Raw genomic sequence first — 15,645 nt, forward strand, 5'->3', positions numbered from 1 at the left:
GGGAAGCCATCCAAATGCAAGATCTTTCTACATTGGCTTCCTGATTGTTCACAACTGCCACATCAACCCAAAACATAATGGAAAAACGCGGGTGACTTGACTATGGTCTCCAAAGCCTTCTCTTCTCGGGAACAACTTTTATTTTCTTACCAATAGTTCTACATGGTGACATGTGAGCACTGGCACACCTGCACTCAGGTGTACATGCAGTCACAAAACAGCGCGGCTGCTGAGGGACGGGCCTGCTTATTGCCCATGCTGGCCTCATGTTGCCAAACCCGATCTGCTGCTTACATGTGGGTTATGACCCACTAACCTGCTCTAATGACCCTCGGGTAGTCACGACCCTGCGGCATGAGAAACAGTGGCTCTGGGTCAGCTCAGGGGTGAGGGACAGTGAAGGTGCCCCTCCACCTTCCCCTGTCCCCCTTTGCCAGGTCATGTCCCGGCATCTCTGAGGATGGACAGCAAATGCTTGAAGCGTCAAAGCTAATGAAATCAGTGCTTCATTTGTAGACCTTCTGACAGTTTAATTTGTTTTGTGAAAGTATTAAAAAAAAAAAAGTTTCCATAAAGGCAAAAGATTAATGCGTAGAAAACCCCACTGCCCTCTCCATGCTATCTCCACTGCCTACCTGGTTCTCCTGATTCTCTCTCCTCTCTACCACAGGCTGGCAAACTGCGGTCCTGGGGCCTGATCGGGCCTAGGCCTGTTTTCGTGAAGTCGTGCTGGAGCACAGCCACGCTCCTTGGTGTGTGCGTTGTCCATGGATGTTTTCAGGCTACAGGGGCAGAGCTGGGCAGCTAGGGCAGAGAGGGCTGACTCACAAAGGCGAAGATGTTTACTAGCTGGCTCCATGCAGGAGAAGCTCACCCACCCTACCCTGAGCCAGCTCCAAGCTCCTGGGAAAGGACATGCCTCACAGGACTCCAGGGCTCCTTTCCTGTGTGATGCTGTTTGTTCACAAACTGTTTACTGAGATAACAAGAGGGTGGTATTATTTCCGTTGTGGGTTATGGGTGAGAGCAAATAAATGATGAAGTCATCCTCAGAAACACTACGCGTCTTATTGGTTTGCAATGGACACTTTCTCCCAGGTCTTCACTTAACGCAATGACACAGGAAAGTGACTTCAGGCTCCTGGGATTATGATCTGTTTGATTGTCTCACCCCTATTTCATTTTTAAAATATATATAAAATTCACAACCTGTTTTGCACTGTATTTATGTTTATATTAGAATTGCTCGCCACCCAGTAAAATTCACGGTTCTGGAAAAGTGATGTTTGTTCCAGAACATCAAGAACCCCATAACAAGAGGCAACACAACTGGTGTCCTGATGAGAGCAGAAGAGAAGCAGACAGGCAGGGAGAAGGCTGTGTGAGGTCAGAGGTAGACTTTAGAGCCACACACCCACCAGCCTCATACCGCTAGGGACCCAGGGTGGAGCAGATTCCTGGCATCGCCACAGGGACTCACCCAGCCCACCAGCACCCTGGTCTCAGCCTCCCTTTCCTGAGTTGGGAGAAAATATAATTCTGTTGTCTTAACCACCAGGTCTGAGGTGCTTTGTTGCTGCAGGAAATGAATGTGGATATGTGAATGTCACTCAATACATTCATATTTTTTTCCAATTTAATAAACACAATATTCTACATGGAATTGAAGCCAGAAACTCAGTTTCCCCAGTGGGCCCCTGCTGCGGGCACCCCACTTCCTACCTTCATGTGGAGGGAGGGGCTTCCCGGTAACCACCAGGTCCTGCTTGCTCCCACCCCCATGGTAATACAGATCCTTGTGTTTGAAACATCAGTTCTAAAAAAAAAAAAAAAAGAAAAAGAAAGAAAAGAAAAGAAAAGAAAAGAAAAAGAAAAGAAAAGAAAAGAAAAGAAAAGAAAAGAAAAGAAAAGAAAAGAAAAGAAAAGAAAGGAAGAAACATCAGTTCTAAATAGGGAGTAACAGGGATACCTGAGTGGTTCAGTGGTTGAGCATCTGCCTTTGGCCCAGGACGTGATTCCTATGTCCCAGGATCGAGTCCTGCATCAGGCTCCCTGCAGGGAGCCTGCTTCTCCCTCTGCCTATGTCTCTACCTCTCTCTCCGTGTCTCTCATGAATAAGTAAATAAAATCTCTAAAAAGTAAAAAGTAAAAAAAAAAAAAAAATACATAGGGAGTAATAGTCCAGTAGCTATAAAGACAAACACCACTTGAGTTATCTCCATTCTGTCTTTCAGGGTGATCATTTCAAGCTTTTATTTATAGTCAAAATCTAAAACAGTGAGACAGGGCAAACTTCAAGACTTGTTTGGTAACTGCAAATACTAGTTCATAAAATATTTTAAGGAATTTATACTAATTAAGTGCAATTTTTTTAAGATTAAAGAACAAATCAATAATATATTATTATTTCTGATTATTTCATGATCATCACTAAAAATAACTATGTTATATGGAGGAGGGGAGTGTTAGGAATCACCTGGCGGGTGATATTCTGGAGACACCCCTGGGGGCAAGCAGCCTGCCTCACCTCATGTATCACCCTCACAGAGGCCTACCACTGCTCTTATCCTTGTGCTTATAAACAAGCATATGGTGGCATTTAGTTAGGTTTTGGGGATAAACCCAAAATAAAATAATACAAAAATACAAAAATAAACACACGCAGTCTGTCTTGAAGCAGCTTGTAGTTTATAGGAGACACTAATATGCAAATGGATATACACAGACATGGTTTCCAAACCAGTTTGTGTACCTGCTGTAGATAGAACATTTGTGTCTTTTCCCAAATTCCTATGTAAGGCCTAGCCTCCATACAATGGTATTAGGAAATGAGCCTTTGGGAAGACGATTAGATCAAAAAAGTGCAGCCTCCATGAATGGGATGAGTGTCCTCATGAAAGAGGCTGAGAGATCCTTTTTTGTCCCTCCCACCAGATGAGGACGCGGGGAGAAGAAGGCCGTCTACGAACAAGCAAGTGTGCCCTCCCAACCCTACAGAAATGTAAGAAATAGCTACCAAGTTTGTGGTGCTCATATAGCAGCCCAGATGACCAAGACCACAGCCAAATCAACTACAAATCTTCTTTAAAAATAATGTAGTCATCTTCTCTGGTAAACAGTTTTGTAGGTTCTTATAAAGTTAAACAGGCATTTGTCATAGGACCCAGCAATCCCACCCCTAGATATTTATTCTAAAGAAATAAGATTATGTGTTCAGACAGAAGCCTGCACATCAATGTTCACAGCAGTTCCACTCCTAACTGCCCCAAATTGGAAACAATCATAAACGTCCCTCAATGGGTAAATGAGTGAACAAAGAGGCCCCTCGGTACAAGAGGAACAACTGAGCCATGGAAAGGAACAAACTGGACACATTCACCAATGTGGATGGATCTTGAAGTCTTGTGATGAGCGAATGGAGAGAATATCAAAGGTCGTATTCTGTAGGATTACATTCGTAAGGCATCAATGAGCAGACAAATCTGAGGGTGGAGAACAGGTTAGTGGTGGCCAGCAGCACGGGGTGGAGGAAGGCGGCTGTACAGGGACAGCTGGAGGGATGGAGCATCTGGGGTAGGTGGAGCTCTTCTGTATCCCAGCTGCGGTAGTGGCCACAGGAGTCTATATACCAGTCAAGACATGTAGAACTGCACACCAAAGGAAAAATGTCATCCGACCTGCTGGAAAGTCCAAGTGGTAGAGAAGTAGGTGAAGACAGGACCATAAAAAACTGTAAAGAGGCTTTAAATGAGTTGTGAATGCAATGGGGAAACAAAAGATTTTTTAATCATGAGAGAAACACATTTAGGTCTGGGTTTTTGTGGGATCATTCTGTCGACAATTGGGAAAAGCAATCAGAGAGGGTTACGTTGGAAAGCAAAGGAAACCATTCGTATTCCATCACAAGAGAGACCAATTAGGGTTGAGGGATAATGAATTCAGCTCTGGTCATAATGAGCTGGAGACACTTATGGGACATTGAAGCGAAGATGTCTACAGGGCACTGAATATACGAGTCTGACGCTCCAGAAAGAAGTCTGAGCTAATTGTAACAAGTGGTAGTTGAATTTACCTGTGGGATGAAGTAGCCTTTGGAGAACCGGATTTATGTTGTTCCAGCCTTGACTTTCCCATTTCCTTTCCCAAAAGAGTTACCATTTGCTGTCCAGTCAGGGTGTCGTAGAACCCTAGTGCAACGGAATTTCCTATAAATTGAGGTAACTTATCCAGGCTCTTCCAATATCCAGGCTTCCAAACTACCACATTACTTGTAAAACATCCCATACATGTTTCAAAAGTGTATAACTAATCTTGAATACACCTGAAGTTATTGTTTCCAGAGGGTTAAATTGCCATGCCTTAGAGCCTCAGGTTTACACCTCGCTCGGTCCTTTCTAGGTAAGTCTCGGTAAATGAAAATACAGAGATAGATATCACCAACATGCCAAATTTGTTTCCTAATTGGTGATTTCTTAAGAATTGTATTTTGCTTAGCAAATTTGGAAGGAAGGAGACCATTGCCTCCAAAAATGCATCATTGAAAGGATGTCTAGTCTAGAACTGAAGCCATAGACATTTAAATGGAATAAAGTCATGGGACTGGGGAGGAGAGGGACTGCTCTTTTCTCATTGGAAATGAAGCTCATAGGGGAAACCTGCTCTTTGTGGTTCTTTTGCTTGGGTCATTCCTAACCCAAAAAGAGTGATTTTCCCATGTCCATGCTCACTGACTCCTAAATATATTGTGTTATTGGCTAACTTTGCACCTCTAACATCTTACTTTGAACATATAGAAACTATAGAAATTGTGAAATTGTTGCAGTTTAGGACCTGAGCTAAAGAATAACTGAAAATAAAATGTGGAATACAAGAAGACTCAATGGATTCAAATCCACGGTTCTAAGTCTAGTACAATTGTAGAAATTTTAAACTGCTGCTCCTTCTGATCAGAATCTCGAGAGAATTCCACAGGGCACATTACGCAGAGCACTCTATTTTTCCTATTTCTCAAATTTCTGTTTGTTTGGATTTTTTTTTAAAGGGTAGATATAAGTCCTTAGCTGAAAATGTGACAGTACTGGAAAAGAAAAAGTGGGAACAGCCATGGAAGAGACATGTCTGTGAGTCTCCAAGGGAGCCTCAGGGAAGTGCTGTGCTCAAAGTCAAGAATAAGTTTGCCCAGAGCCAAATATGGGGAGGTGCAGGGTTAATATGCCCCCTAGCACCAAGTGAGAGTCAGAGGACACTTCCTTCCCAAAGATAAAGCCCAAACACTATTTTCTAAAGAAAACAAGTTTCTCAGGTTGGTTTTTGAGGCGTCAACAGAGCAGTCCAGAGCCTCAGGCCAGCGGAAGAAGAAAGACAGGGGGCTGCAGGAAGGGGAGTTACTGGAGCTGTAACCAGGATGGCACACAGGGCCCTGGGATGCCAAGGCACCTCCCAGGGCCTCAGGGGAGTGTTTCCATTTGGGGGGGTCAAGCACCCCTCACAGACAGCTAACACACACCACTGAAACTCTGGCTCCAGACATTTCACAGCTTCAACGTGAGACAATGCTCCTTTCCTCCCCCGGAGGTCTACCTCTGAGAGGAGAGATTCTCAGCACCTGCTACTATAAAGAGCAGGAACTAGGGGCACCTGGGGGGCTCAGTGGTTGAGCATCTGCCTTTGGCTCAGGGAGTGATCCCAGTGTCCTGGGATTGAATCTCACATCAGGTTCCCTGCAGGGATCCTGCTTCTAGGGAGAAGCCCCCCCCAACCCCCCCACCCCGCCCCGACTCTCTCTAATAAATAAAATCTTAAACAAACAAACAAACAAAGAGCTACTGGAAATTCAGGTGGTGCAGAAAATATGGGGAAGGTCCCCTAGCTGGTCCCCGAGGGGGAGACCTGGCATAGCTCCCGGCAGTCACGGGCCATCCACCACTCATCGGTGGCGCTCTTCAAGCCTGGAGGAGGAGTATTGTTTTCTCTTTTAGTTTCTCTGTCCTAGTTTTCCAAAAAGGACATAAAGAGTTAATAAGTCACTGGCCCTGACTCCTTAGGAATAGGGCTATTAGGGCTTCTCTTGGCTTAGGGGCGCTGCGAAAAATCACTGAGCCGACAAAGGAGCCATGAACCAAAAAACCAGGATATCTCTGTGCCGGGTTATCAGCTCTCAGCAAACAGCCTCCCAGGTTTGGCACTGGGCCCAGGAGGGGCGTGGGAAGGGAGAGGTCTCCAGGATGCCCGCCCCATACCTCCCCCACATTCAGGGCCCTGCAGTCAGCCATACAAGGGAGAGGCCGGCTCAGGAAACAGATGTGCGCTCTGCAGAGGAAACGCACACTCAGCGCCCATGGTGACCGACCCAGGCCTTCATTCATAAAAACGAGCCCAGCCAGGGGCCACCCGAGACATGAGACTCATGACCATGATGGCCAGATACAGCAGCTCACCTGGAGCAAACAGAAGTGATAATACTCCCAAAAATCAGCCAACAGGATCCTGAGAGGTTGGATAGGGGTTTGCATCCACAAAATTAGAACCAGCTACCATTGCAAGAAGGAAGTGGGAAGAGATCTAAGAGCAGAAAACAGCCCTCAGAGGAGAAAGAGTCACTGGCAGGGACAAGCAGAAGATTGCAACGTAAAGATTCAATTGAAACACCAGGCCGGTCCTCCAGGCGACCTTGACCTCCATCACTCTTCTGCAAGCGGCAAAAGTGATGGACAAGGGACCACACTTCCTTGGTGCAGGTTCGGTTCAGTTGCACCACTGTTGAAGACAATGAAATCAGCACAATTACAATAACCATGGGCTGACGCTGAGGGACATCCATGGTGTGAAAGAAAAACGTGTAGAACAAGTGGATACTTTTAACCAATAGACACTAAACACACACACACGTAACTGAGACAAAGGAATGATGGACACACAGATACATAGATAAACATGTGTAAGGACGGACACCCAGGGGCGACGGTGGAAGAGATGAAGCCCTTGGCTCTTTATCTTTACCAGTTGATACTCCTTCTCTCTTTTGAAGTACAGCTTACTTTTGAAATTTTTTAAAAATGGAGATAAAACAATTATGGTACCTTCTCCAGGATGAGAGCAGCAGAGGTGCATAGGAGATAGTTAATCAGTATTTGTGAAACAGATGAATGAATAAGATAGTATTTTCTACTGACAGAAGTATACTTCTATCGGAATGCCTTTCAAAGTATCTCCTGCAGCACTGATAATTCAAGCTTCCTACCTCTTCTAAGGGACATTTAGTAAAGATATTTTCCTAGATATTTGCTCATTTCATCTAGCTTTCAGAATGTGTTGTCACGTGGCTGTGCATGGTATTGTTATACTTTTGGTGTCCATATGGTTTCTTTGTGTAACAAACACAATGATTTTCCTTTAAAAATGCCCTTCTGAAAAAAAAAATTTAAATTAAAATAAATAAATAAATAAATAAATAAATAAATAATAAATAAATAAATAAATAAATAAAATGCCCTTGTGAGTACTTTACAAATGGTGACTGACTATAAGGATGGGGATCCGAGGCACAAGAGGGTCAGGTGGCCTTCCCAGGTCGTGGCAGGCAGTGGACAGGGCTGTGGGCACCTCCCTGCCAAGCTCTCCTTTCCAATGCCTACCACCTGCCCTCTTCCTCTCCTCCTGGGACGAATCTTGCCCAGGATTTGTCAATGTTAAAATTACATTTCAAATATCAGGCTCTGAGTTACTATATTTATTCTATACTTTTTCAGATTTTATTCATTATTTTCCACTGTGCATTTATTTATTGCATTTGTACTCATGTCAGGTCATGACCCCTGTTTATTGTTTTTGATGCTGTTTTGGTTCTGGAGTGGAATGGATAGTTTATTTCCATTCTTCCTTATTTATAGATAAAAATCTTGAGGACGTACAGTCTCCCCCAGCCCAGTCTGGGTTTTGGCATCCCAAATATTATGACATTTCACTGTTAGCATTTCCTGAACAATCTCTTTATCTAGTTTTAATTATCTCTGCCATTGAAAGACTATATATGGAATATTTCTAATTTCCACATAGTTTTTATACTGAACTTTTGCTGTGACTTTAATTCTAATTGCTGTTGTTTACATCATCAAATGCACTTTGCTGAGGTTTGAATCTGTCAGAAGAGGAGAATCCAAGCTTGGGAGATCCTTCTCTCTCCGTGAAATTTGGCCTTCAGCCTTGGTATGTTTCTGCATGTTCTCATATGTTACGTGCCAGAAGCCACTTACCCTCACGTGTATGAATAAATGTGTTCTTGGCATTCCTGCTGAGCATCCTCTTCCCTCTGGGGCAGGTATCACACTGGTGCATCTCAGAAATACTTGCCCTATTTTGTAACAGTTGAAGAAGTACGTGGCCCTGGGACATCCTTAAACAGGGGGATATGCCCAACCTGGGAGGAAGTGGGAGAAAGTTTCCTTAGGGAGGGAATGTTTCAGGCGAGTCCTGAAGGACCCATGGGTGTTGCCTGGGTTACAGGGGAAATGAAGACTTCCCAGCAGAGGGAACAGCATCTACCAAGAAGCAGAGGCTGTGGGAGCACCGTGTCCTCATACAAGTGAGGGAAATCCATGTGGCTGGAGAACAGCGAAGGAGGCAAGAGGTGAAGGACATGGGACAGGACGAGGCTGCGCAGCCAGCTGCCCCACGGGGAGACCACATCTCTGGCTCCCAGGTCACAGCCACACGCTCAGGCTGGAACAGAGCGACAGAGGAGGGCAGTCCCGGCAGAGCCCGGCTGGAACCCTGGCACTGAGCACCTGGAATAATCCCATCCCCGGCACGCTTCGCTCTATGACCCGAGTCGACTCACTAATCATCCACAGACGGAAGAAGGCAAGAATCGCGAACCTGGCTTCTTCGGGATCCCCCAGGCACTCTGCACCTTGCGCCCTATGCTTCTACATGGCACCACCCCAGCTGGGGAGCTGAGCTCTCACAGACGTGCTCAGGTCAAAGCAAGCAAATGAGGGTCATTATCCACACTCAGTTACTCTCCTTTGCCTCCTATAATTCTCCCCCAGCAATCCCCAGGTTGGAAATGCAATAGAGAAGATGTCCTCACAGTGGGAAAATAGATTATTCTGGGAGAACAGAGCATAAGATAGAATTCCCAGTCCCCCTCTTTCCTGGGCTTCCTTTTTGGGAATGTGCCCTGGGGCAGGTGAGCTTCTGGAAGGGAACAGAAGGCCTGCTGGCGACCACCGCCCTGGAGGCTTCAGGACCATGGCCTGGCTTCTCCTTCAGAGGCCAGATTATGGTCAGGGAGAGAAATTAGGCCCATTTTATCTCATTTATCCTTACCCCAGAACTGTGAGAGGGATGGCCCATGGTGTGTGATTTGTTTTCCCATGTTTGTGCATTTCTGATTGCCAGAGGAGTTTAACACAGAAAAGCCTTCCCTAGACTGGCACGCGCACCTGCAGCAGGGCAGGTCCAATGCCTCTTGAAGGACTACACGGCTGGACCTCAGCTTCTGGGAGCGGCTCTGGGCCCGGCCCCCTCTCATATCCCACCTCAGCTTTCTCACTAGATGTGCTTTCTCACTAGAGAAAAAGTCAGCATGAGTTAGACGCTCTTCTCTGAAATTTAATCAAAGTACAGCAGCACATAGAAATCATGATAGAAAATACGTAAAATGCAAGGTAACAAAATCACAACATACATTCTTCGCATATAAGGTTTTCGTTCAAAATATCTGATCCCAGGAAAGTCCTTCACAATAGGTGATTTCTTAGCAAATCAGGTCAGTCGTCAATAAGATATTAGTTATGGACCGAAGTTATCCACAAGGTGTTCCTACGTTGTTGATGATATTTTAATCATCCATCCCTGGAGTAGGATGAACACAAAATCAAGTAGTGTGCTGAGCCCCAAATGCTATTAAACAAACCGAGTGCATTTCAAGGCCCAGAAGACACTAAGAACAAAGAATGTGTTTTGAATGCCCACGGAAAGCACAGTGGAGAAGGTGGGTCTGAGGAACGACCATTTAAAGCAGAGGTAGACCTATGTCACCTGAAACCCAAGATCCCCTCACCCTAGGTCCCCTTTTTGTTGTTGGGAGCGCCCATTCCCTGGGGAAGGGACTTTGTTTTCTTTCAGCTTTCTGACATCATATGATGCAACCTGATGCAAAGCGATAGGCATCTTGTCACAGGAGAAGTTTAAGGAGGAGGGAGCAGTTCTGCAGCTGGTATGGCAACTCTCCCGAGACCCACCGGCGGTGGGAGCAGAGCAGTTACAGAGCAAGGCAGAGTCCTCGGGGGAGTGAGGGGGAAACATGATGTTTCCGCAAGAAAATCAGGATCTAGTCATTAAAGGAAAGATTGGAAATGATTATAAGCAAGGGATCATGACACGGGTCTTTGAGAAAAGGTGATGCTCATCACAGCCCGGCTGTGTGAATAACACATGTGTGACAGCCAGAGGGTTTCAGAGCAGCCACAGAAAGGGGGCCGGTGGTCCTTGGTCGTCCTCTCCAGACTGGGGACCCTGGGGGTGGGATGGGAAGCATCTTCTCCTGCTTCCTTGCTTCCCAAGGAACAAGGGCAGCCTGGTGACTGTGGTGGGTGACAGCGTGAATAGAGCATGTTCCTGGGTGCTGGTGCTTCCTCTGTGTGGGGGCACGGGGAAGCCTGCTGGGGGAGTACCAATTCACATCCCCAGGAGGTGTCTTGGTGAGGCCACTGTGGGGCCTGTGCACCACCTTCCTGCCACCATGGCCCAGGTGGGAGAGGTGTCTGCTAGGTCTCACACACACATGCACACCTAGCGCACTGTTTCCCACAGCGCCTACTCAAGAAATAAGGCTGAGTCCCTGCATGAGAAGTAGTTATAAAATGGTTTGTTTTCTAGGTGGATAAATGAATGAATTGGATAAAGAGCAAAATACAGGCAAGTAAGATATTTCGTGAAGCTGGCTTTTAGTAACAACCTTGTCAAATTTTGTCATGTGGTAATAAAAGCAAGCACGCACCATGGACATGCGTGTGGCAGGTGCCAATGTAGGGGCATCACAGGCATTGAAGCATAGCCACCCTCACACCACCAAGTGTCACCGCTGAGGACGATTGGTGATCAGGTTATTAGGGCTGCGGGCAGTCTCCGCGTAGCAGGAGGCAGTCATGGCCACTAGAATCCCTCTCTTCTCCTCAGTGTCATATTCGCGCTTCAGTTCGTCCTGCTCAGATTATGTATATTCCAGATGTGTTCAAGCTTTCAGGTTATGTGGCTAACGGATTAGCTCAGATTAACCTGTCATGGCTTGTTTACTGCTCTCTACACAACCTACAGAGACGGGTATTCAATCTGATTTCCTCATCGCTAAATATGAAAGAACACATACACTAGGAAGCGTCCTAGCTCACCTTATCTTAAAGCCCAAACAAAACTGGATCCATGACAGTATTTCGAATGCCTGTCAGGGGCTCTGAACCAAGAGATCACTATCATTTGGGTTTTTTTAAGATTTTATTTTAGTTGAAGCAGAGTTACTAAAAAAATAATTTTTAAAAAATGTTTGGAGCAATTTTTCTCCAATATGATTGTGAAAACATCATGAAACAAATTTTACATACTTACTAAGGACATCCAGGTGTTCCCAGATACCAAAACATCTGCAACTGTGTGTAATTAACAAGTATCACGGGACACTTTTATCATGGTTTAAAAATCTTTAGCAAGAGATTAAATAATTTTTTGAAAATTATTATCTCTTGAGAAAAACCTGAAAATGCAACTTTCATATGTTGAAAATGGACTCCAGGTAACTGAAGGTCTCTTGGATGAGCCACATGTTGGGAACCTGAGGAGCGACAGTTCTGTGGTTCTCTTCCCCACACACCCAAGGAGGAATCACATGATGAGGCCCAAACTAGGCATCCTTTTGTCACCACCAGTCATTCACTGAACGTGTACCCTGGGCCAAGCATTACCATTGCTTGGCGTTTGGGATTCAGAGGTGAAAGGCGGACACTGCCTGTCCACAAGCTTCCCGGCAGGAAGGGGAGGTGAGAAGGAGCTAGCTGGCCAGGTCTGGGAGGCTCTCAGGGAGAGGGGACATCTGAAGACCAGGGTCTGTAGTAAATGAGAGGGGACAGTGCCATTGCTAGAAATGCAGGGAAGGAAGGCAGCAGTGAGGAGGAGCCCCAGAGAAGGTAAGGCGCTTGTTGGCTGTGGACGAACAGGTGGGAATTGTTGCTCAGTGGGAAGCAGAGGGGATGCCTCAGTGATCCAATGGCCAGGTGGCAATGATAATAGGAATCATCGTAGCTGGAGAGAACGATTTTAGTAGAGAAGAAATAGAAGTGTAAGTTAGGCAGATTTGGATCAGAGCGAGGTGATTTCCAAATATTAGACTAAATGGTGTATCCTGTAAATAATGGGGAATAGTGAATGCTTTGGGGAAAAATATTAGCATTAAATAAATAATTAAAAGCATACTACGAGGGGTGCCTGGGTAGCTCAGTCAGTGGGGCACCTGACTCTTGATTCAGCTCTGGTCATGATCTCAGGGTCATGGAAAGAAGCCCCACATTGGGTTCTGCACTCAGTGAGGAGTCCGCTTCAGGGTTCTGTCTCTCTCTCTCTCTTTCAATCCCTCCCGTCTCCCCCCTACTTGTGCACTCTCTCTTTCTCTCTAAAATCAATCAAAAAACAAAAAAATAAAATAAATAAGCAAACCATGAGAGCTACAAGAGTTGAGAATGTCCTAGAGAAGATCCGACACCTACTCCAGCTCCTCGATCAGAGGCTCTTCACATCTCGAATGGTGATTTCTGCGCCCCTGTGTTTCCCACAAGGTCTAGTAGGAAATAATTACTCAATATAGGTTCTATTTAAAAATGAAAGGAGCAGGGAAGTATGGCTCAGAGTGGTTGAGTTAGTGGCTTGCCTACGGTCACCCTGCAGTGACTGGACCCTGGGTTTTCTGATGTCCGTGACCAGAACCCCTTCTGGCTTCATTCATTGTTATGTTTTATCCACACAAAGATAGCTACCCAGATACATGAACTTCCAGAAAGTTGCCTATATTTTTCTCTTTACATATGGATACCCTGCAAACATGTACATTAAGTCATTAAAGTTTAAAATTAATATATAAGCCTACAACTTTCTGAAGCCAAGCTTCTGATAGGATCTACAAGCTGTATTACCTATTCAAATAAAGAGAGAGAGAATAAAACCCTGATCCTAAAAATGCCCCTCCTCCCCCACACTAATTGCTCTCCAAGACTATTAATTCATTAATTCTCCATTCTCTTGCAGCCACTTTGTCCACTCTAGCCCTCGGCAGAAGAATATACTAGAAGCAAGAGCCACTATGAGTGTATAATTTCAGAAAGTAGGTGTTGAATATTTGACTACTCTTTATACCATGCTCTCTACTTTTGTAAATTTTTAAATATTTCTCATTTTAAGAAAATGAGAGTGGAAAGATAATATCCCTTAAAAATCAACGTGTCGTTCAAGATCAGCTCATTGAGTAACAATCAGAAGAAAACAAGGAAAAGTGAAGTCTGGGTAAACGGGGCATCTTTAGAATTGCTGCTAGCAGGTGGCTGCAGGTGTCCAGGAGCATGAAGAGTAGGGAACCCCCCAGGTGATTTGTGAGCTGATCACCTACCTAAAAGCAGGGGAAGACTTGCCATACCTTCCACCCTATTGTACAACGGTCCGCTTGTTTCAGGAAAGAGGGGCCATTTTTTTTCACCCAAAATCTAAAAACAATATTGTGATTCAGAAAAGATTAAAAGAATTTCCAGAGATGATCTGAAAACTAAATTAGTAGGAAGCATGCACTAAATTTTACAAATCACGAGTACTGACTTTATTTTTGCTCCTACACCAAAATAGAGGCTTATGCATGGGCACAGACCATGGCAACCAATGAGCCAGAGCGGGCTGGGAAAGCAGTGCACTGTGAACGCCTTCACTCTGGTGCCTTCCATGGAGCTGACACTCTGTCTGAATGTCTACGGTGCATACACACGTCTGAATATTAACTATATAAGGCAAGACCATACCAGGAGGCATATTCTCATGTTGTTGGCTGGAGTCCTTGGCCAATCCAAATACAAAGTAGACAGTTGTAACTCTGAGGGCTTGCGGGAACCTACAACTGAGCATATCTCCCTAAATCATAAGCACATTTGTGCGTCTTTGTTTTATCCATTGGCTATTACTGAGAGATGATACATTCCCAGGTGTATATCCAACGCCTCCTGTCACCTGGCCATAGAAAGAATGCCAGAAATGTTTGCCCTTGAACACAGACATCAGTGATTACAACTCTCATTCTATGAGAATAAGTTGGAAACATTGGTACATCCCTCATATTTATTAATATACATAGTTCTATGTCCTATACACATTGTTCACGCAGACATGGGTAGAAGATAACTGTAAGGAAGAAGCCCTGGCACACGTGAGTAAGTGCACTCAAATATGTGAGAAAGTAGGGAACCAGATTTGTAATTGCATTTCAGAGTCCAAGCACAAGATACAGTGCTGTGTTTATGAACATGCAAGTTGCAGCAGGTACAGGCTCCTGAAAATACGAATTATTTTGTTCACACACTGTTAAGATGTTGTTTAGAATTCAACAGGTTTACTGTTTCTGTTTTGGATGAGATTAGCCACACTCAGCTACAACCTGAAGCTAAGACACAGGCAGAAATGGAGATTTTAGACTGACATGATTGTAATGGGATGCTTGAAAGGAAGAAAATGCCACTCAGAGTCATGTTCTCCAATTTGGAGGGAACCGTGTGCAGGGGGCTCTTGTTAAACATGGAGCTAAGTGGCCTGGAACTCTACCTGCAAGTAGGTTAAAAAATAACCACAGTCCTCCCTTCTCCTGCTCCTTTCATTGAAGTATTTTCTATTTTGGAGGCCTCTTTGGAAATGCAATACTCCTGGGAGTGTTCACACCTTCAGTTATCAGCTAACACTTGGAGAGGGAGCTGTAAACAGCCCAGGAGAAAGAATGGGGCTCAGGGTGGAGGGGAGGCTGGGCCTGGGGGAGGACGAGGATGGTTAACCACTCAACACATCTGTTGACTCGCTGAGCAACAGACTCATTCACCTACTCTGGAGCATTTGGGTATAAGAGTTGGGATTCCCAAACTGGGATGCCATCACTTGGCCAAGATTAATGATGGGTTGTGAGTTGTTCAACCATTTCAATACAGTCTCCATCCTATCTTAGAAGCAATTTGAATAAACTTTGGAGATGGGGGGACAGTACAAAACATTCAAAGATGTTTAGACCATCCCTGAGTGGTGTTTGTGTACGTGAGGCCAGTCTTCCAGCATTGCAGCCAAGATCCCCTACAAAAACCTGTTGCTAAAGGAAAAATAAGCTTCTCTTCCATTTCAGGAATCTGTTTTTTCTTTCTTTTTTTTTAATGTAGTTACAAAAAGTTGGTTTTGCTTATGATGTGGGCTTCTAAGATCTACTCTCTTAGCAACTTTCAAATATGCAGGTCAGTGTTACGAACCACAGTCACCACGTTGCATGACACATCCCCACATGTCAAGGATTCTATTTTTAATGTTTCTTACTACTCCAGATGTAGCATTTATTCATTACCTTCAAATATCTACTTATATTGGTCA

This window comes from Canis lupus, chromosome 22 (assembly GCF_003254725.2).
Source record: "Canis lupus dingo isolate Sandy chromosome 22, ASM325472v2, whole genome shotgun sequence".
Taxonomy (NCBI): Eukaryota; Metazoa; Chordata; class Mammalia; order Carnivora; family Canidae; genus Canis; species Canis lupus.